Source organism: Equus caballus, chromosome 22, assembly GCF_041296265.1.
Source record: "Equus caballus isolate H_3958 breed thoroughbred chromosome 22, TB-T2T, whole genome shotgun sequence".
NCBI classification, from domain to species: domain Eukaryota; kingdom Metazoa; phylum Chordata; class Mammalia; order Perissodactyla; family Equidae; genus Equus; species Equus caballus.
In genome coordinates this window covers 15,445,613-15,466,614 of record NC_091705.1, presented here as the reverse complement: position 1 = coordinate 15,466,614, position 21,002 = coordinate 15,445,613, and the positions used below count along the sequence as shown (strand labels likewise).

Genomic DNA, 21,002 nt, shown 5'->3' with positions numbered 1-21,002 from the left:
CCGCGCGCCGGGGCGGCAGGGAGGCGGGGTGGGGGCGCGGGGGCAGGCGAGGGGCGGGACTGGGCGCGCCGGGAGGGGGCTCGGCGGCCGGCTCTTTATGGGGGAGGGGGTTGGTGGCGCCGGGAGCAGTAAGTGAGCTGCACCGCAAACAAGATCTCACAGACACACGCGCGCACTCACGCGCGCGCACACACTGGGTCTCCAGGCGGCGGCCGTTGCCACATCCCCGGCAGCAGCTCCGGGCAAAGTGACAGGTAGGAGAAGGCATTTCAGGTCCCGCCCGAGGATGCTCCCGCCCGCCCGGGCCCGCGGGGCTTGTTTGCTCCCGGCGGGTGCGTCCCGGACGCGCGCGCGCGCACCCGGATGCCCGGCCGAGTAGCCGGTGCAGGTGCGGGGTGCTAGGCGCCCTGCGCGTGCGGCAGGCAGGGGTCCCCGCCGCCACCTCCTTCCTATAATCATCGCTTTCTGTGTTTCCTTAGACTGCAGACGTTCACCACTTCTGGCTAGAAATAGCTCGGCCCGACGTGTATATGATTATTTTGGTTGGAAATAGTTGGCACCGTGCAATGCCTGTAAATGTGTGTGCGTGTGGATCTTACCTCTTCTGGGGAAATAATAGACATGATTGACCATTTCCACTTAAAACAACACTGACAGGCCGGCACTCGTTGGGAGCAGTCTTCGGGCCTCCTAAAAGCATGTAAACGATGATGTCTTATTTTCAGAATTTTAAAGTTGCCTTTTCCTTAATTAATTAGACCTTGTCTATGTCGTACGGTACTTCTGACTGTAGACTTTGTAGGCAGTACTATATAGAAGTATGGAAATACGGAATTCTCCAATTTCCAAGTGTGTCTAAGTGCAACTTTATCTAGAATCATAAAACTAGCATTTTTCTAGAGAAAGATGCAAATACCTGTTATGTTTTCATAAATATGCATGTATTGGAGAGATGACCCTCTATTCCCCTAACTTTTTTTTTTTTTACTCGATAGTGATTCCAGCTATTGTTCTAAAGCACGTGTTTGACATTTAATTTTGGCCAAAACATTCATGAAAGGTCATTTTTTTTACCATAAATGTGATACATGGCGGACTCTAAGTTATGAATGTGTGAAGATGGCTGTTTAATAATTCTATTTGGTTGGCAATAATGTCGTGCAAACATAAGCAGCTGTGTAACATCTAAAATAGGATTGTTTCCCCTTTAAAGAGAAATCAGATTCGTAGAGTAAACATCACCAGGAAAAGCAACTGGTGACTTTACCTAGAAGTCTACAAGGAGATTAAGAAAGCGTCTGAGGAACTCTGTTCTTCCGAAAAGAAAAATTGTGTGTCTGTGTGAGTGTGTAAAATTTTAACTTTATCCTTTTCTTTTTTTGAAGACTCTTGGTTTGAAAAATATGTGTGTGGACTGAGAAGCTAATTGTATGTACTTTTCAAACTTCAGTGGCCTGAGTTAGAGAATCATGCGGAAGAACAGAAATCTAGCTGGCCAGGGGCGTGTGGTTTAATCTCCCATTATCTATGTTATATAATCTAGAATGCTGTGTCTTTCAAAGGACAGCCTTGTATATTTTTCTGCTGGTGTTTTAATCTCTTATGTCATCTCCCTTTTGAACTTTAGAAGTTTAATGAATGATTGCCATCTTGGGAGAACACCTGTTTTCATAAAAATTCACTTTTTAAATGGAATAGCATTTTTTTATTGGCATTTTAGTGTAAAGAGACTTTTGCTGCCTTAACTAGTAACCCTTTGCATGTAGCAGATTAGAATATAACTAAAGGTACCTTGTATTAGATTACTGATTACGCTTTCCTCCACTGTGTTATTACCCAACCATCCGAACTTAGTTTTGATTTAGCTTTGATGATATCACTCCCCAGCTCTGAATTAATCGCTGGTGAAAATGCTATTCTACAAGTAACTGTCAAAACACAATTTCTAAGCCTCCGTTTGATCACTGGGTACACGTTTTTGTCTGTCAGGATAATGCTACCTTTTATTTGACAAATGCACACCCACACAGAAGAGCTTTGTTCTCAAATACTCTTTTCTAAGTTGTATGTTTGGGTGCCTGAAAATCTGAGTGTTGTTATACTACTTACATGCCCTAGAATCTTGAGGTGGTGTGTTTTTGCCTTGTGAGACGGTGAAATACGGAAGTTTAAAAAGTCTTCAGAGTTACCAGAAAGCTTTTACAGAAATGGATTTTGTAAATCTACGTCAGCTCTTGGGAATATTTCATCCCCAGCAGAGACCAAGCCAGTGCTCATAGCCCCACTGTTTCGTCTTTCCCAAGAACATATCCAACGTCTTTAGATTAATGTACGCTGCTGATTTTGGCCTCGTGGGACAGTTATATTTGGCAATCCAAATCGTCGTGGTATTTTCCTAGGGTACTACTAAATCCGTTTTGGGGTTTGATTCATTAACTACTGAAATGATGACTAAGCACTTGCTTAGTATTCAGCCCTAACCTATCCTCCAAGTTAAAATTGAGGTGAAAATGAGCTTCAGAGCTGCTCTCTTGTTTTCCTTGAATTGATCACCTTGGTATGCTGATTTGCGAAAGGATGTAGTAAAAGTGAAGGCAGCTTCTGGATTTTGTGTCTGCCTTTTCATCCCCAAACTTTCAGATGTAGCTGGCAAACTCAGCAGAATTCATAAATAATTTTTGTGGATTATTTTTCAATGATGCGTTAGCAATTAGCTGCTGAGTTTATTTGATTTTTTAATTTTAAAATCTTATATTGAGAATAAATGTTATCTTTGTGGATCACAGCCCTTAGGTAATATAGTCATGGGAAAGAAAGATTACGTATTTCTCATGGTCTTCACAAATGCCCTTAATAGTGAACTCAAATATTTTTGGGGAAGCAAAAATATTGTTTGAAACTTAAAAGTATTTAGCAGATTATGATTAAGTTATCGTCGTTTGTGACCACTTGTAAAGGCTGAAACAGCCTGTTTATTAGGACTGATGACCCAGGTTTTTAGTCAACTGTCTATCACAGTGAGTCCTATAAAACCAAGAACTTCTGCGTTTGATATGCAGAATGAGGTCAAGGACTAATGGAGACGCTTTAATGATCACAGCTGGTATTTCATGTCCAGACTGAAATTTCTAAAATAGTTGCTTTTCATGTCTTAATGTGAACTTGTAGACCATAGTAGTGTCTGTCAAAGAGACTTATCCACCTATTGAGAAATTAAGATAGCTTTTCATTGCTGGTGGTCGGCAGCAGCGACTTTGTCTGGTTTTGCTGTTGGTGTTCAAATGTTAACTGTGTTTGCGAGGCCACTGCTTAATCCTCAGTGCTGGCCGTCCCACATTTTTTCTATTTCGCTGTAATATTCAGGAAATCTAATAACCTTGTGTAGGTCTTTCTTCCATTCCTTAGTGTTTGTTTTTCTGTTTAATGGTTTTTCTTTTGATAAAGCCTCCCCTTTAAAGTAGACATACTTCCTCAAGGTGTAATATTATTTATCTCGTTAGGCCTTCGAATGGTGTAAAGGTTTTGTCCATTCAGAGGCTGTGACTCTTTAGCTAGCCAAATATAAAAACGGGTTTGCTTCCCCCTCAATGGAAGTAGAGCTGAGTGATAATGAATTACTGAGTAGATGAGCGAGAAGTTTGCGTTGTCCTTACTGGAAGTAAGCCTGCTTTCAAAAAAAAAATCACCCCAGAATTGAAAGCTCATTTCCCTTGATTGCAACAACTGCCCCCAAATCCTGCTTTCTAGTCTGGCTGGAAACGCATGCCTTCGCGTGCTTTTCATATGCCGAAGGTGTAACCCAAGTTTATAGAGGAGATGAAAGCAGCCAGGCCCTACCTTCCAGATCTCAGCTAGGAGACCCTGATGTTCAAGACGGTGAATATTTTCTCTGCATGAACTCCATCTACTTTTTCTTTCCTTTCCTTTGTGGAATCAAAATAGTTGAAAAGGACATAAATCAGAGGAAGCTTTTTCTCTGAACACCTCTCTTGCCTACCACCTGTATAAAACTTTCAATGAGAAGGTTGCACACACTTGACCACAAGATAATGTTATCTTATCCCTTTGACTGGGAGTCTCCTTCACTGCTCTCCTCCCATGATCCTTTGGTGTGCTGAGGACTGGGAAATTTCACCACCAGCAAAGGAGCCACCCTCAGGCCAGGCAAATCATTGCTTTAATAGGCAATGCCCTTCTTAAAGCCTTCTTTTCCTCCTGCACGATTAAAGGATGATTTTGGCCCCCTAACATGAATGAAGTCGCCATTTCCTTAGAACACGAGGAAGAAAGTAACTCGAAGTAATTAATTGTAAGTAGCTCATCCAGAGAGACAAGATCACAGACCATTAGATTTACATTTGACTTCTTGCTCTCTCCCTCAGAACAGGACCCCAGCTCAGGTCCACCCTGGAATGGTCTGATGATGGAATTTGGTAGCTCCAGGAATAGAGCTGGCAAATGAATTAGTCTTTATTTTCACTTACTTCCATCTAAGATTTAGACAGGTATTAGAGCCACTGCTGATCTTGGCATTTAAAGGGTTGAAAAAGATGGACATACATTGCTATGTGTATCCAGTTTTTAAAATTATTTTGATGAGTATATTGTAATAGCATTGGCTTCCTTTGTGCTTAGTTTTATCCATTTAAAAATATTGTGCTGAGATGGGTCTGTAGGATTCACCAGACTGAAGGGGGAGCGTGACCCACTCAAGGTAAAGGACAGCTGTTCTGGCTACACTCCGTCTTGGAGGCAGCTGGGTGGCTAAGTGGGGGATTCTACTGTAGCTCTGCTCCCAGGAGTGTAAAGGCGCTGAGATGTTCAGGTGCTGCAGTCAGGCAGACCTGAGCTCAAATCCTGACTATGCTGTGTGTTAGCTCTGACCCTGGGCATCCACACTTAGCCTCAGTTGCATGATCTGTAATCTGAGGAGAATAACCCTCTGGGGCAAAATGCCTGGTACTATACTGTGAATGATGCTGGGTATGGTGTTACTACTACTGTTGCTCCAACTGCTATTAGTCCTTCTCGTACTAATACTACCAGTATTCCTGCTCACCCGCCAGTTCTCCTCTGCCAGAGGGGCAAATGCCATTGACCTATCCATCCAAAGCATGCTGAATTCCTATAAAACTTTTTTTGGGATCTGAACCCGCAAACCCCAGGCCGCCAAAGTGGAGTGGGCGACCTCAACCACCATGCCACTGGGCTGGCACACCCTAGAAAACTTTTAGTAAGGGACATTTGTTCTGCCCCCTTGCAAATACGGAAAGCTCCAGTCACCTTTTAGGACCTCTGTGAAGTTCTGTATCTTCTTCTGGACTTTTCTGACTTTGTGACTGCTGTTAGGCAGAGGGACCTAACATTAATTCAGCCCTAACTGTCTCAAAATTCTGTGACTGTGGGGTTTCAAAAGATAACTCAGTGAAGCCAGATGCTATCCCCAGGGCGTCTGTGTCTTCCAGCCAAGCTTTTGAAAAAGACCATATTAAGCCATTTAGGCCTGGAAGGAGAGAGGCATCCACTAGAATAATGTGGATATCTTTGATGTCTAGGGGGAGGTTTTGCGCTCCTGTTTTCCCACAGGGCTTCAGTGGGAGCGCTCCCTGTCTCTGCTTTATGTAGTAATAGCAACAACAGTGACAAAACAACAGATATTTTGAGCCCTTAAAATACGCCTCATCCTTTAATCTTCCCAACAGCTATTTTGGTGGTTACTACTAGTATTTCCATTTTACATCTGGGGAAACTGAGGCTTGGAAAGGTGAAGTTACTGACTTCAGGGAGTTAAAGTTGGAGATGAGATTTGAACTGAACTCCAACTTCTAACCACTGTACTCTGTTACCTGCCACTAAGTCCATGCTGCTGAAAGGTTTGTTACAATAAAAAGTTTTATGACCGTTATTTTAAGTGACATGGCTGAGGTGTCACAGAGAAGCTTCTGGCAACTCTGAGAGAAGCTTCTAGCAACTCTTCTGTGAACATGGAACTGAAATAGGAAGTTGAGGATAAAGCCATGTGTCCTCATCTAATTCACAGGTACATGGGCCGGAAGTCTGAGAGAGGGCGGTTTCTCTGAATGCTGCTCTGGGGGAGCCTAGGAAGTAATTTTGGTTGTCTGAGGGCCAGCTTCTACCTGGTGAGGCTCCTCATGGTTTCTGTCAGTGGGTGGCACACTCTCATTGCTCTCAGGGCTGGGTCAGCTACAGGCGGCTGTCTGCCCCGGTGTCAGAGACCCTAGGGAGTGGGGGCTGTGTCCATGGGGAGCTCTACCATGCCCCTTCCTGGGGATCCGCAGGTCTGACAGATTTCTGCCAGCTGAGCGTGGGGCTCAGGGTTGCCAGCGCCTCTCCATTTTCAAGAGAAGCATGAAATCCAGATTTATTCTAAGTGTGAGATCTCATTTAAAAATGTTTAGAAATAATTGGAATAAAAAACGTGTCAGCTCATGGGGTGGCCAAACAAAACATATTCATTGAACGAATTCGGCCCGTGAGCTCCCATTTTGAGCCTTTTGTCAGCTGTAAGTGCCTGGCAACACTGTGTACCAGAAAATGTCAGTAGTTTCGTCTTTAAGTAAGTACACCGTCTTCTTTATTCATGCTTCCCCCCACCCCGTTAAATTTCTTACGAAGGTTGTTATGGCCGTTTCTTTCCAGTGGACATAAATTTTAGCTTCTGAATTTCTGCCTGTTTTTTCTCTCTCTCCTTTTTTTCTTAGGATGTTATCAAATAAACAAAGTTAGCAAGGCAGAACATGTTTTTATCTCCTCTTTCTTGGTGTTCCTTTAAAATAAGAACACCTAAGTATGGAGAAGTGGGTGACTTCGTTTATGAGGACGTGGAGGTTCCCTTGCCTGCATCGCTGGTTTGAAGTCTAACCAGTTGTGCAGTATCCCCACGGCTGTTTGATAGTTGCTATATTTGTCCTGGACGTACAGGGTTGGTGTTGCAGTCTGCACTCTACTTAACAGCCCTGATTTTCCCTTTGGCCCTTCAATGAGAGATCCCATTGGATCAAATGAAAGCGAAGTCCCTTTGAGGTGAGTTTCTCTCACATCTGCTGATACTCTGTTGTTGGACAAATCACCAAAGCCGTCTCTAGAATTTCTGTTAATGTTTTGTTTTCATTGGTTTTTAAAATGAGGTACACAATACATTCATATGTTCCAGTTGAAATAATGCAGAAATACAGAAGCAAAATGTAAAATAACTCTTTCCCACCTACACCCATTCCCAGATATAACTATTGGCAACAGCTTAGAGCACCTCTTTTCTCTCCTTTTTCTATGCATTTACATATGTAAGTATATGTATGTGTCTTTTTCTTATTACATAAACTGGCTCATACTGTATACAGTTTTCTGTGACTTGCTTTGATCCACTTAAGTGTGTATCTTGGAGATCTTTCCATGTGAGTATACTAGTTATCTTTTTCTTCCTAACATTACATTATCTTTTTCTTTCTAACAGTACATAAACTTGGGTAGTGTGGGCGTACTGTATTTTATTTAGCTATTCTCCTGTTTTCTCTGTGGCAAACTGGAAGATTGAAGGTCTTTGTACGTAGGTCTTCACGCACATGTGTGAGAATTTCTTGTAGCTAAATTCCTAGAAACAGAACTATTTGGTCAAAAGGGTATATACATTTTACATTTTGGGAGAGCACTGCCAAATTGCCTTTAAAAAAGCTCTCTATGGAATTTCTATCTAGTGGAGCCTCAAATTATGAGCATTTCCTCTAATTGAAGCATGTCCCACATTGTCACATGGCTTTACTAATTCAGTCAGATTTTGGTTATATACAGTACACCAGGAAATAACTTAAGAAATAGTTTTTGTCCTTAAAATTTCTTGAAAATACAATACTTAATCAAAAAGAATTTACCACTTAAGAGGCTAATTTAAAAACTCTTTAGTAAAGAGATATCTTGTAGAATCAGAGTTGAAAATCTATATTCTAATCTATATGGTTAGTTGTGAAACTCTAGACTCCTCAGACCAGGGACATGTCATGAGCATCCTTGAATATATGGTCAAAGAAGTGAGGTCCTGCACAGCCAACAGAGGTTGAAATTGACCTCAAGTTAAAGGAAAATCAAGTTAATTTCATTGCTAAAAATTCTGTCTAGGTGTATTTATAGCTTTAGACTTTCAAATACTTAATTATTTAAGAATCTCTTTTTACCTTCTACTTGAAGTAGAAGGTTCAGATATAATGCTATTTTATTGTTTTACTAGTTAATAGATACTTGAAGTTAATTTCCATTATACTTAGACATGGTATGTGGACAAAGGGCTATATAAATTAGAAACTACACTGTATTTTTATTTAGAGAGATATTGGGAAAAATACGGAAAATCTAGGTCACTGATTCCCGTCTTTTTTCAGAAGTGATACCTTTAATAACTATAGATTTTATCAATAATATGGAGTAAATTATTAGTAAATTTTTAGGATTTTGTGACATCCCTTGAAAGACTTGGAATCACTCTAAAGCGTCACAATATCAATGCTAGTAAATCTTAATGTGGGTAAACAGCAGGAAAATGAAATATTGTTTCTGTTTTCAAAGATGGATTCTGTTCTTTCATCTGTTTCTCCAGATATCCATTTTTACGAAAAATTCTGGTTAGGTTGGCAATGACATTCAGATTCTGATTCTCTGCCTTCTGCATGTTTATTTTTACAGCACATTGTGAATTGTAGAAATATGGTAAGATTCAGTCATCTTTCCTTGGCATTGAAACCTTGCATATTCCAGAAAGTCTGTACTAGGTTTTGCTCATGGAAATGTTATAGCGTTTTACAGTTTACAGTTTCCTTTGGTAATGTCTGTGAAAGCCACAATGGAGGGCCCCACCTGGTCGTTCTTCAACCCTCTGTCATTCAGGGTCCTGTTGGGGAACAGATGGCAAGTATAAACTGAGTCTTTTGAGGAGGGCTTTAATAAAGGGACCCTTGAGAAGGTGTGGGCAGGTGTGGTTGAGAAGGTGTGGGCAGGTGTGGTTGAGAAGGTGAGAAGCTGTGCTTGGAGGGACCACAGCCAGGGTGAGTGCTGAATAGAGACTGAGCAACAATGGGGAGCCGTTCCTACTCCAAGTGAAGGGGCCAGAAGGGCTCTCTGACAAGAGCTGTGCCCTTTTGTAAATTAGAGGGACACAACCAAGCTGTAATATCTCTGCAGGGAGATAGCAGGGGAATAAACACGCCCACCTCACTTTCCTCCTGCCCCCAAACTCTGGTTTGTGCCTTCCACTAGCTGAACCCAGACAGAAGCCAGAGGGCAAGGGAGAGGAGGCAGGGGTGGAGAAGGATGGAGAATAGGCCTGGGGAGGCAAATGGCAGACTCTACCCACCTGCCATTCTAGAGCGAAGTTGTGCAGGGGTGAGAGGTCAGGCCAAGATGGAAAGTCTATGGCCTGGTTTTGTGGACAAAGAAAAGAAAACTGCAGATACCATGATTCAATTTAAATTGAAGTTGGGAATATTCTATGGTGGCACGTGGCTGGTATCAGTAAGATTTGTGGGGGGCTTTAGAGTAACATTTAAAAAAAATTCTTTTAGTCAATTGGAATGGTTTTCTTGGGAAATGTATAGAATGGGAAACTTTATGTATTTAACTGGTGAACCAAAAGTGTAGGCTATAGACAAGAGAGACGAAAGGGATTCGTAAAGTCTGTCAATGTGGAGTTGGATACCTAAGATATAATTCCTTTGCTTTTAATATTTTATGAAAATATTTTATCTAAAATGTCAGGTACCTGGGGGGAAAAGACTAGGAGGAAATTAAGGTTATTAACAGTAATTTTCCTTCAAAGAAGTCAATTTAACTGAATCATTAGCATCACCAAGAAGAGACAAGCTGTATTTTCCCATTGTTTGGTATTGGCAGTAAGACTCAGATTTCAGCCTCATTTATTCTCTTGTTTTCTTGGCTCTGTTGTTTGAAAAGGTGAAGACTGCTGTGTTTAGTTTGTGTGCTTGTCTTGAATGAACGAGCAATGAAACTTGATTAGAATCATAAAATCACACTGCAGTAAGGAATATCAAGAGTTCCTTTTTTCTTACCTCCAAATTTTATGGTGTAAGAAACCAAGACACTAGCCATTACAACTGCTGTGTGCCCATTCCCCAAGTTGGTGACTCTAGGGAAGCCGCTTCACTTCTCCAACCTGAAGGAATTGTACTAGATTAATTCATTTCTGCTGTTACCCTTGTGGACTTCTGAAGGCCCTGATTGCATGGGCTTGCTTGTCCAGTCTATACTGTTGTCCTACGTTAGATGCAGAGCTTTGGAAGTATCTTATCCACCACCCAGCCCTCAAATGGTATTCTCTGCAGGTCTCTACATTGCTGTAGACTCTTCTTACTCCACAGACTCTTTCACTACGAAATAACTCATTCACTTCTACCATTTTTACAACCACTTGTTCGCAGATGAGTCCCATATCCCTGACCTCTTCTCTGAGCTCCAATTCTATCCAGTTTTCTTCTGGAAATCTTAACGTTGAAGTCCTGTGAGTACTCTCAGATCTGTGTGTCCAAAACAGAAGTCCTCAACTTCATTCGAACCCTGTCTCATCCTGGGTTCTAAATTTTTGTGAAACGAGTCACCCATCTGTTGAGCCAACAGCATCTATCTGTCCTCTCCTCTCCCATTGCCGCTGCTTAAGTTTATGTCCTCAGTGACTCATGTCTTGCTTGCTCCAATAACCCTTCAGTTTCCCTGTTTCTCTAGGCAAATAAACGGCTACTTTATAAGTTTACATCTTTGCTCATTTATTCTCCATGCTCAGCTGAAGGAATTTTGCACAAGACAAATCTTATTATAGCATTACCTCTAAAATGCTTCAGCAGCTTCCTATTGCTTTCAGAATTTAATTCTGTTTCCCTAATTTGCTAAATACAAGCTATCCATGGGCCGGAGCTCTACAGTGAAGTTTGAATGCCTTTATTTACGTCGCCTTTACTAAGCTATATTAAAATTCCAAGGATGTGAAGTCTGTGGCCACAGTGCCTTTCCCGACTTGGCACTCAATCCCCTTCTTTGACTGGCTGAATCCTATAGACCTTTACAGACTTCACATAGTTGCCGTCTTTTCCAGAAAGCCTTCCTTGATTTCACCTCCAGGTTGGGTACAAATCCTCAGTCCTCCTGTTGAAATTGTTTGCAAATTTTAGCCACAGCATGACTTTCCTGGGGAAGGGAAGAATCTGGTGCATATTAGAAACTAAATCAACATCTCTTAAATGGATGAATAACCAAATGCCATTATTGCAAAGTCTGCAGACTGGGCAAATTAGGAAAGCAATCTGATGAATAAGCAGAAGAAGTGCCATGTTTAATAAATTGAAGCCATCTGCAGACTTATTACAGAGGGAAAAAGTATTCCATGATTATTTACACTGGTCACTGAGAAGTAGCACGATGATCAATTTGGAAAGATGATCAATAATTTGAAAACTCTATATTCGTTATTTCTGGTAACAGAAATTCTGATATTATAATTTATTAGTATACTCAGACCAGAGGAGACATTTCTCTGAATATAGTTTATCATCTATTCCTGGTGGGCACACTCTCTTAGTGTTTTTCTATTTTATGAGTTTGATTTTAATCAAGTGATGCTTATTTTTCTTACACTATGATAGAATCGCAAATCAGAGAAATTTTTTGATTTCAAACTTGCTGGAAATTTAGGGGGAGAGAGCATTTATTTAATCAGATTATTTTTATTAAGTGGAACTCTTGGTAATCTAAAATGCTTTGTATTTATTTTAGCATTGTATTTTTCAAATGACCTCTGAATATATCAGTGCCAAAGAGAAAGCAAGAGAGCTCTTAATTAATTGAAGGAAAATAGTCTGCTGAATATTGTTTTTAAGAGAGTATCTTTTGCAATTCCAAAATCAGGAGGGAGCATTTTATTCATGTTGTTGGTTGAGTCTTACAAAAATATTGGATTTGACGGTCTTAACTGTGCCCTTCTCCCTGAGCTTGGAGCGTCAGCAATGTTTAAGAGGTTTCTTCTTCCTAACTGGCATCTTTTTGATTTAGCACCTTTCTTTTAGCTTTGCGTTGAAAACATGTTGGGTAAGTATGTTAATTATTAGATATATCCTTATTCAAATTTGAATGGAGACAACATGAAGAAGGATTATAGTTTAGTTATTGCAGCTTCTGAGAAAGTATTTCACGATAGCAGTTTAGAAATACAGATGGAGAATGTTTCCTTTTAGTTAGAGCCTTTTTGGACCTGTGAGGCCCTCTGAGAATCTAAAGTCTGGCCTCATTCTGTCCATTTTTCATTCTCTTTGAAAGAATTTCAAAGTAACTGGTTAAAGCTCCTCTCCCATCTGTCATGAGTAACACGTAGAAGTTTCTTGTGCAGCTATCGGAGAGAAGGGAGGAAATGTAAAAGCACAGATCATTTGGGTATTAATACGGATCCTGAAAGTAACTCTGCCGGAACCAGGCTCTTTTGAAACGTTCTGTTACATGTTACTTTTTATTTTCTCAGCTTGAATTTATAAACATGGCAGACCAACAGGTTTCATATCAAGATTGCTCACCAGGAAGAATCCACTCTTTGATTGAGTGGCAAATACCTTTTAAAAACCTTCTGGAGATTTTCACTTTTTACCAGACCAAGGCTGGGTTTACCAAACCAAGCTTTGTTGGAGAGGTGAAGGCATGCATTACCTGCAGGGTAGACCCCACTTCTAAATAGGGTTTCTGGTCTAGAATATCTCAAGAGAAATTCGTGTCCTTTTCCTCCTACAGATGAAAGTACCCTTTTTTTGGGCAGAAGATATACGATGCCAGGAACACAAGTGCTAATGAATCAGTGCTTCCTACCCCCACCTCATGTAAGGTGTAAGACCATCAGGAAGGAAGTGTCACACGCACGCACACACACACACACGCACGCACGAGATAGATGGAGACTGCAGGCTCTCGGGCCACGCTGTGGAATGAACGGGATTTGTGCAAAGTCACACTGTAAAGAAATGGAGCCAGTTCTTTGATATTTTTGAGTCTTTACAGGTGGCTTTGTGGTATTTTTAGAAAGTTGTGATTTCCCAGGGTACTTTAAGACCAGGCCCCACCCCAGTGTCCTTTAGGCCTAGGCAGTGTGTCCTGGGCCTTACGAATAAATGCAGCTAGTTAATTCTCTCAGCGAATCAAAGGTGGTATAATTACCACTGTTTGATACTCAGAAAACTGAGTGATTGAAGCACTTCTTCAGGGTCACACAGTTGATCATTGGCACAGGCAGGCTTCAAACTGAGGTCTATCTGAATCTATACGGCAACATCTGTGGTCAGCGAGGTATGTGGGACACACTTCTCCCTCCCTTCTATCTGATGGAGCTGTCCTTTTGGTTCAGGGTAGCAATGTGTCCACTTAAAAATCTCCCCTTCTTGGCCTACACTGTAGCCAGGAGTGCTCACCCAGTTCTGGCCAGGGAGATATAGATAGACATCATTGTGTAGGCTTTTTCTCCCTCATTTCTTCCTTTCCGTCCTGGAACTGGGACATGATGCTTAGACGTGCAGCTGCCATCTTGTGGTTATGACAATGAGAGCCACACACTGAGGATGGCAGTACCGGAAGTAGAGGGCGCCCAGTTTCTTGATGACTTACTTGAGTGGCTTCACCAGCCTTGATCAACTTACCTATGAATTTCTTGTTAACTGAGAAAAATAAGTGACAATTTGATTAAGTCTCTTTGATGGGTGTTATGGACTGAATTGTGTCACTCCAAAATTCATATGTTGAAGCGGTAACCCACAGTACCTCAGAATGTGACTGTATTTGGGGATAAGAGATAAATAAATTAAAAATGAAACTGTTAGGATGGGACCTGTTCCACTGTGACCAGTGTCCTTTTAAGAAGAGGATATTAGGATACAGGAAAGAAACCAAGGATGTGTGTGCACAGAGGAAAGGCTGTGTGAGCACACAGTGAGAATGTGGCTGTCTTTATGCCAAGGAAAGTTCCCAGAAAACAATCCTGTTGGCACCTTGATCTTGAACTTGCAGCCTCCAGAACAGTGAGGAAATAATTTCTGTTGTAAACCACCCGGTCTGGGGTATTTGTTATGGCAGCCCTAGCAAACTAATACAGTGGGGTTTCTTTACATGCAGCTCAAAGCAGTCCTATTGATAGCAAAACTGAAACAAATGAAAGTATTATAGACCACAATAGTATAAATGATTTATTTGTTCTGCTGTTTCTTTTCTTTTCTTTTCTCTTTTTGAGGAAGATTAGCCCTGAGCTAACTGCTGCCAATCCTTCTCTTTTTGCTGAGGAAGACTGGCCCTGAGCTAACACCCGTGCCTGTTTTCCTCTACTTTCTATGTGGGACACCTACCACAGCATGGCTTGCCAAGCGGTGCCATGTCCGCACCCGGGATCCTAACTGGCGAACCCTGGGGCGCCGAAGCAGAACTTGCGCACTTAACTGCTGCGCCATCAGGCCGGCTACTGTTTCTTTTTTTATGGATGCTGTCTCCATAGCCGTTGTGATACTATGTTTGTTTACCTGTTTAACTTCCAGTGTCCTGCCTCTAGACACACGCATACACACACCTGCACACCCCAGCACACACACTGCGCTTCTTAGGCTGAGGTTGTCTGTTTCGTCTTCGTTCGCCTCGCACAATAGGTGGCACATAGCAGGCACTTTATCCTTGTTTGTTGAATAAATTTGTTTAAAAGAATGTAGTTGGCAATATTTAGGAAAACAGAATGGTCAAAATTAGAATAGTGATTTAAAAAAACATGTATACTCTTTCATGATTTCAAAATTATAATTTTGGTATTTGAACATGTAATCCTAATTTGAAAAGGTGATTTTGTTCTTGAGTTGGCTTAGTTTTCAGGGGATTTGCTTTCACTGAACTTTCGTAAGTTAGTTTGTTTATGGGCAGGGGTTAGACAAATCGTGTAGATCCTTTAGTCAGCCCATCTGTCTATCTATGTATCTTTCCTATGTAAGTTTTACATCCTTCTTTAAGTAGTCTTAGAGTGGAAACCTTTCATGTTAAGTGAGATTAAATCATTTTCCATCATTAGGAGCTTGAATCATTGCCTAATTTATAGTTTGATAAGTAATGTGTACTTATGGAACTTCTCTGCTGTCACTCTAAGTCAGAGGGTAAGTTTTTTTAAACAACAACAAAAAAATGGTTTGGTTCTTCTTTCTTAACTTTTAACTTCTAACTGAACTTTTAAGTAGTCCAGAAAATCTTTTAATTTCTTTTTAGGTAGTAAGCGCTTTTCTTTTCTAATATACTTTATTCTATAATATTGTATGGAGAATAAATTGTGTGGACTTTCATCAAGTGCAATGTCATATTTTGCTTGATTTGGTGCTTTTAAACAGGATGGTGCTTTCTTCTTAAATCATGCAGAAACTTGATAGTTCAGATATGATACATTTTATTTAAAATACTGTAACCAGGGGCCAGCCCCGATGGCCTCGTGGTTAAGTTCAGTGCACTCTGCTTCGGGGGCCTGGGTTTGGTTTCCGGGCACAGAGCCCACACCACTGTTAGTGGCCACACTGTGCTGGCTGCTCACATACTAAAAAATAGAGGAAGATTGGCACAGATGTTCGTTCAGGGAAAATCTTCCTCACCAACAAAAAAAATAATGCTGTATCCAGAGCCTGACATACTACAACATAGAATGGGGTCAAGGTAATAAGATGTCTTGACCCGTTTATGTATGTGCATGAAATTTCAGTGACCTCAGGAATTCCTTTGAATTTATTTGAATAAACTAATTTTGAGCTGTTTGGTTCTTTCAAGCGATCATAACTCATTCTCAGTTTTTCAATCAGATTTGAATAGTAGCTGACACGTAGTAGGCCCTTACATGTGTCCTAAAATGAATCTGTAAGATGGGGATGCTGACCACATGCTGCTATTGTGCATCTCTTGTCATTTCATGGTTTCATACATCCTATTTTGGATTTGTATGCATTCTGCTGTTTCTAAAATTGGTAGCTAAGCAATGCATTTTTTAACATTAATTATCAAGTTTTGTCTTACTCTTAAATTTCCTGTGTTTATGTGAGGCAGCACAGTGGGCATCTTTCTATCTTGCTGAAACCCACTTTCCTGGGCTGAAAATATACTGACCTTGGCTATAACCTTGACATTTAGGAGAGTTGACTAGACTCTGAAAACATAGAGCCCAGTGTGATTGTAAATGCCTGTTCCTATGACATCCTCAGTTACGTAATAAAAATAATCCAGAAAATTGTCAAGATATGTGAACATTTTATACGGGGATTGGCCTTATACAGCACAGACTTACGAGAAAGAGTTCATTTTCCTAAGAATCCTTCAACAAACTGAAGGTTGGGCTCCCAGTCCTGAGGCTCTGACTCTCTGGGTATCATAACCACAACATCTGGAAGAATGTCTGTTTCTTCCTTTGAAAAAAATATGTTTAAACTCTTTTTTTGGAGGGATGTTATAAAATGTGTCCATCGCATGACTCATTTTGGAGTATAAGAGGTGATATGAATTAAATTATCATTGAAATTTTTACCCTGTCTGCTTTGCTCATTTAGACTATATGACCTTACAAAGAGTCAGGCAGAGCGAACATGACAGAAGAGATCACTTGAAACTTATTTCATCTGGATTGAAAAGGATATATTTTATAGCTGAGGATTCCACACAGAAAATAGCTTTCTAAAGTTACTCTCAAGTATAGCATCAGTGTATTGGGAAGGAAATCAGTATTTTTCAAGTGCCTCGTAAAGGTCAAGCATTCTACCAGGTACTTACATTTGGGCATAACTCATTGGGAGACAGCAAAATGGTTGTGTGTACTGTGGGGTCCTCGCCTTGTCACCGACTAGCTAAGTGACTACTGAGTGACCTTGGGCAAGTTATTGACCTCCTCTTCCTCATCGTCACTTTTCACATCAATCCTGTGAGATGGGTGGAGGGATTCCCATTCTACAGATAAGGAAACTGAGGCCACTTAGGTAATTTGTTCAGGGCCACACAACCAGGAAATTGCAGTACTTGGATCTGGAGCCAGACATTGCTCAAGATCCCACCCTCTCTCTCCCATTCTCTGTGGTCCCCCAGTTGATGTCATGTTGCATGAGCTTAGATTAGGGGCACTAGTAATATAGAAAAAGCTCTGAAAAGGAAATTGGGAGAAGTGAGTTTTAGCTGGCCCTTCCCCTAGCTAACTGCGTGTCCTTGAGCAAGTCATCTGTCTCAGCTCCCTTATCTCTTAAGTAGAGGGCTTGGGCTCGTACAACCCTTTCAGATTTTGCCCCTTTATCATCATAAAGTGTTCCTCTTTGTGTCTAGTAATACTCCTTGTGTTGAAGTCTATTTGTCTTATATTAATTTAGCCAGTTTAGCTGTTTGTATGCATGGTATAACTTTTCCCTTTCTTCCAACTAATGTTTCTATTTAAAATGTTTCTCTTTCTGGAGAACATATGTTTGATTCTTGCTTTATTATTGTTATTGCTGTTATTTTATTCGTATTGACAACCTTTGCCACTTGAATGAGTGTTTAGTCCATTTACATTTAAAGTAGTTGTTGATATGTTTATATTCTGGAGTTAAAGTTTTAAGAGGTATATTAAAATTTCATTTTGGTTTTCTATATCTTCTCAGTTTTCTTTCTGACTTAACTTTATGAAAAAATAATCTTGTATGGGTTGGAGACTTATTAGTGTAACTGGTTTGTTAAATGGGCCACACTTAGTAAGACACAAAAAGAAAATAGCTTTATTCTTTTCCCACCTCTACTTTGGATGATATTTTCAGCAGATCCCATAGCTTTTGAATCATTTAAAAATATTGGAACAACTAATTTTCAAATATGAGAAAAATGGGGTACAATGTGCACTGTAACTTCTGTCCTCTCATCCAGTTTATAGCGTCTCCCCTTTTCTGTCCTCAGGCCTGACACCTGGCTTGGTGATCATCAGTCAGAAAGAAAGGTCATTTCTAGTTCAGCCGTCCTCTCTGCACTTCCTTCTACCCACTGTTTCTGGCTCCTCCAGAGTCCACAGGGAGGCAGAAGAGGGATGAAGGCTGTTGTACTTGCTGGTGCTGGTTTGTTTTCGTGGCCTGCTGTTTCTCATATACACGCTTATGGGTTCTTTGGAGGTCGCCTGCAGGGTCCATCGACACCATGCCATTATTGGATGTGGGCAGTGTTACTCCTAGGTGACCACTCATGACCTTCAGCTCCTGTCCTCCAGTGGCACATTGCTGGAGCATTTCTGAGCCCCTGTCCAGGCAGCCCTCTGGGGTGGAGACCTTGCAGGATTACTTAAGCCTCGTTAACTTGGTCCACAGGAAAACTCACATGTAAGCACCATCAACTCTGAAGTGTAGCCTGCTCCCACTTGTCCTGAGGTTCTCTTTCCTTGCTCTACTGTTACAGGCAGCATCAGCCAGGCCTGAGGCTCCAACCTCACACATGCCCCACAGAACAGGCTGTGAGTTTCTGCACAGAGGCAAGCATCTAGCCAGGGAATATTAGCCTCCCTCACTGCATATAGCCCCAAGGTATGAGGGTTTGTTTTGGCACTTGGTAGAGAGGAAAGGAAAGGGAACTAGTCTTTACTCTTGAGAATTCTGTGTCTCTCTTTTTTTGTTCTTGATAAGGAAGATTGGCCCTGAGCTAACATCTGTGCCTATCATCCTCTACTTTGCATGTGGGATGCTGCCACAGCATGGCTTGATGAGTGGTGTGTAGGTCCGTGCCTGGGACTTGAACCAGCAAACTCTGGGCCACGGAAGAGGAGTACGTGAACTTAACCACTATGCCACCAGGCCAGCCCCCTCAGAATTCTCTTTAACAAGTATGTTCTGCAATACAAGTTCTTCTCATGCGTAGACTCCCGGGGGTGCCCTCTGGACTGATTTGACAATGTGCAGCAAGTCCTGTGGTCATGTGAAAGGAACTCATCACCTATTGTCTTTAACGTTGAGACTAGCTGAAAATTTGAAACAATAAGAGATTTCTCCTTCTACTTCTGTTGAAAAGAATTTAGAAATTATTGGCTCAATAGCAAGATGCACAGATAAACAGTATACTTTGAGCTACATTTATAACTTGTGAACTACCACACTTTATAATCTTTTCACTGTAACGAGAAATACTAAGTACAAAATAAATGCTTAATGAATCAACTCTTGGAGATTTTGGTGATTTTGTCTCTGGGGAAAGTAAGGGTGACCAATGTAATAAAAGGAATGAGGTCTCTAATCTGTGATACTCTTTACTAATTTAGTTAAACAATTGGTCACTTAAGTGGAAATGTATAATTCAAAACTATTGTTAGCTCACTCAAACTAGTTGGTCACGTTGGCCCAGGTAGATAAAACCTGTGCCTGGATTGACAGGCACCTCTGGTGGAAATCTGTAAACAATGCCAATCATATATCTATTTATGCATTTTATATATATGTATATGTGTGTATATATTATATGTACATATTATACACATGTCTATGTGCTTAATTTGTATATGTATAAGTATACACATACATGTGTATATATTTATGTAATGTGTATGTGTATATACTAGTGTATATATCCACATGTAAATTTGTGTATTTATAGTTCTGATACAGCTGTCACAGAGATGACATATGATGGGGTTACCTCAAATATATTTTAAGAGTTAGTAAAGTATAAATAGCAATAGCACAGATAAAGGAGAATGGTTTGGAACAAGAAACAGGTAATTTTCTAATTTTTGGAGCAGCTACAGATGAATATAAAATGTATTTATCTGTTCATGGTTAACTTATTTTGAAGTAGAAAATAATCTGAAAACATCTAATGTGATTTTGTACTAGAATCTATAGGTGACAATATAAGAAGTCATTTTAAAGTTTTAAATTTAATTTTGACTAGAGTTAATTATCAATGTATTTTCAAAATATATTAACATATTTATTACACAGTAGTGATTTATGTGAAAAAAAAAAGAAGATTATATCTCAGTGGCTAAGATTGAAAACATCTTAGGAGATTTTGTCTTTGTCTTTTTTATAAAAGATTTTTTCATAATAAAAGATTGTGTCTCAGTGTCTAAGATTTAAGAAAATACCTTTGGAGCTTATGAAAGTAATACACGATCATGCTAAACATATGGGAGAATACATGAAAAGCCCAAAGCATGTGGCAGAAGTGCTCTTAATCTAATCATAAGCAGATGACCATTATAGGCCACAGTGAGAAACACCAGATTGCTTTTTGTTTATTGATATATTTTTTCTATGAGTTATAAAGAATTGGTCTTTTCGTGGCAGAACTTCCTTTGATCTATATTTAATCAGCTCACTTATTTTTCTGTGAGAGACTAATAAGAATTCCGTTTCACGGCTAGATTTTCTGTGTAGGAAGCTGTACCAAGATCGTGTACCATATAATCAGAAAATCTGCTAAATATAACTTCTCAAACTTTATTTGTAGAGTAGATTTTTTTGTAATTTTTTGAGCCTTAGTTGATTGTTAAGAATTACTTTAAGATGCAGAAAAAGAAATAAGGAAAGTGAGCTTGTGTATAAGAAAAGAGGTATTTTAGCACTCAAGTGTGTTTTTAGTTCTAGCCCTTGAAATGCTTATGGCAGTTAATTTGGTGTGGACCTCAATATTTCATTTTGTAAATGGGGCAGTGTCTGTCGGATTGTGGGGTCAAATGCAAGGGGGAATATAAATGCTTCTGGCCTATTTTTCTGGGTATACTTTAAGCAAGGTAAGCCTTCATGAAGGAGTCCTAATTTGTTAGAAAGCTTGGAATTTTGAGCAAGAGATTTAAAGAAGAAGTTGTTTACAGAGTTCTACTTTAAGTATTACCAGGTATTGTCTTTGTAAAAGTATCTTGGTCCCATTTCTTTCATTATGAAGCCCTTCTTTTAAAATCATTAGCCTCTGGCGAAGATTTAATACTTTGAAAAGTAAGTTCATAGAAGAAAAAGTGTGAA

The 21,002-nt window shown here is 40.3% G+C and overlaps 1 protein-coding gene across 10 annotated transcripts in view; it reads left to right on the top strand.

Annotated features, from left to right (window-relative positions):
- The window catches only part of PLCB4 (phospholipase C beta 4), a 389,234-nt gene that overhangs the window by 238 nt on the left and 367,994 nt on the right, over positions 1–21,002 (top strand). For 3 of the 10 annotated variants that reach the window (XM_070247467.1, XM_023626127.2, XM_070247454.1), the window contains exon 1: positions 83–254. The exons of 5 other annotated variants lie outside the window; for them this stretch is intronic. The gene's annotated coding sequence lies outside the window, so the exon portion shown is untranslated. Of the gene's footprint in view, positions 1–82; positions 255–1,225; positions 1,342–21,002 lie in introns of those variants that run through there. 2 more of the 10 variants (XM_070247463.1, XM_070247456.1) reach the window with 1 other exon arrangement.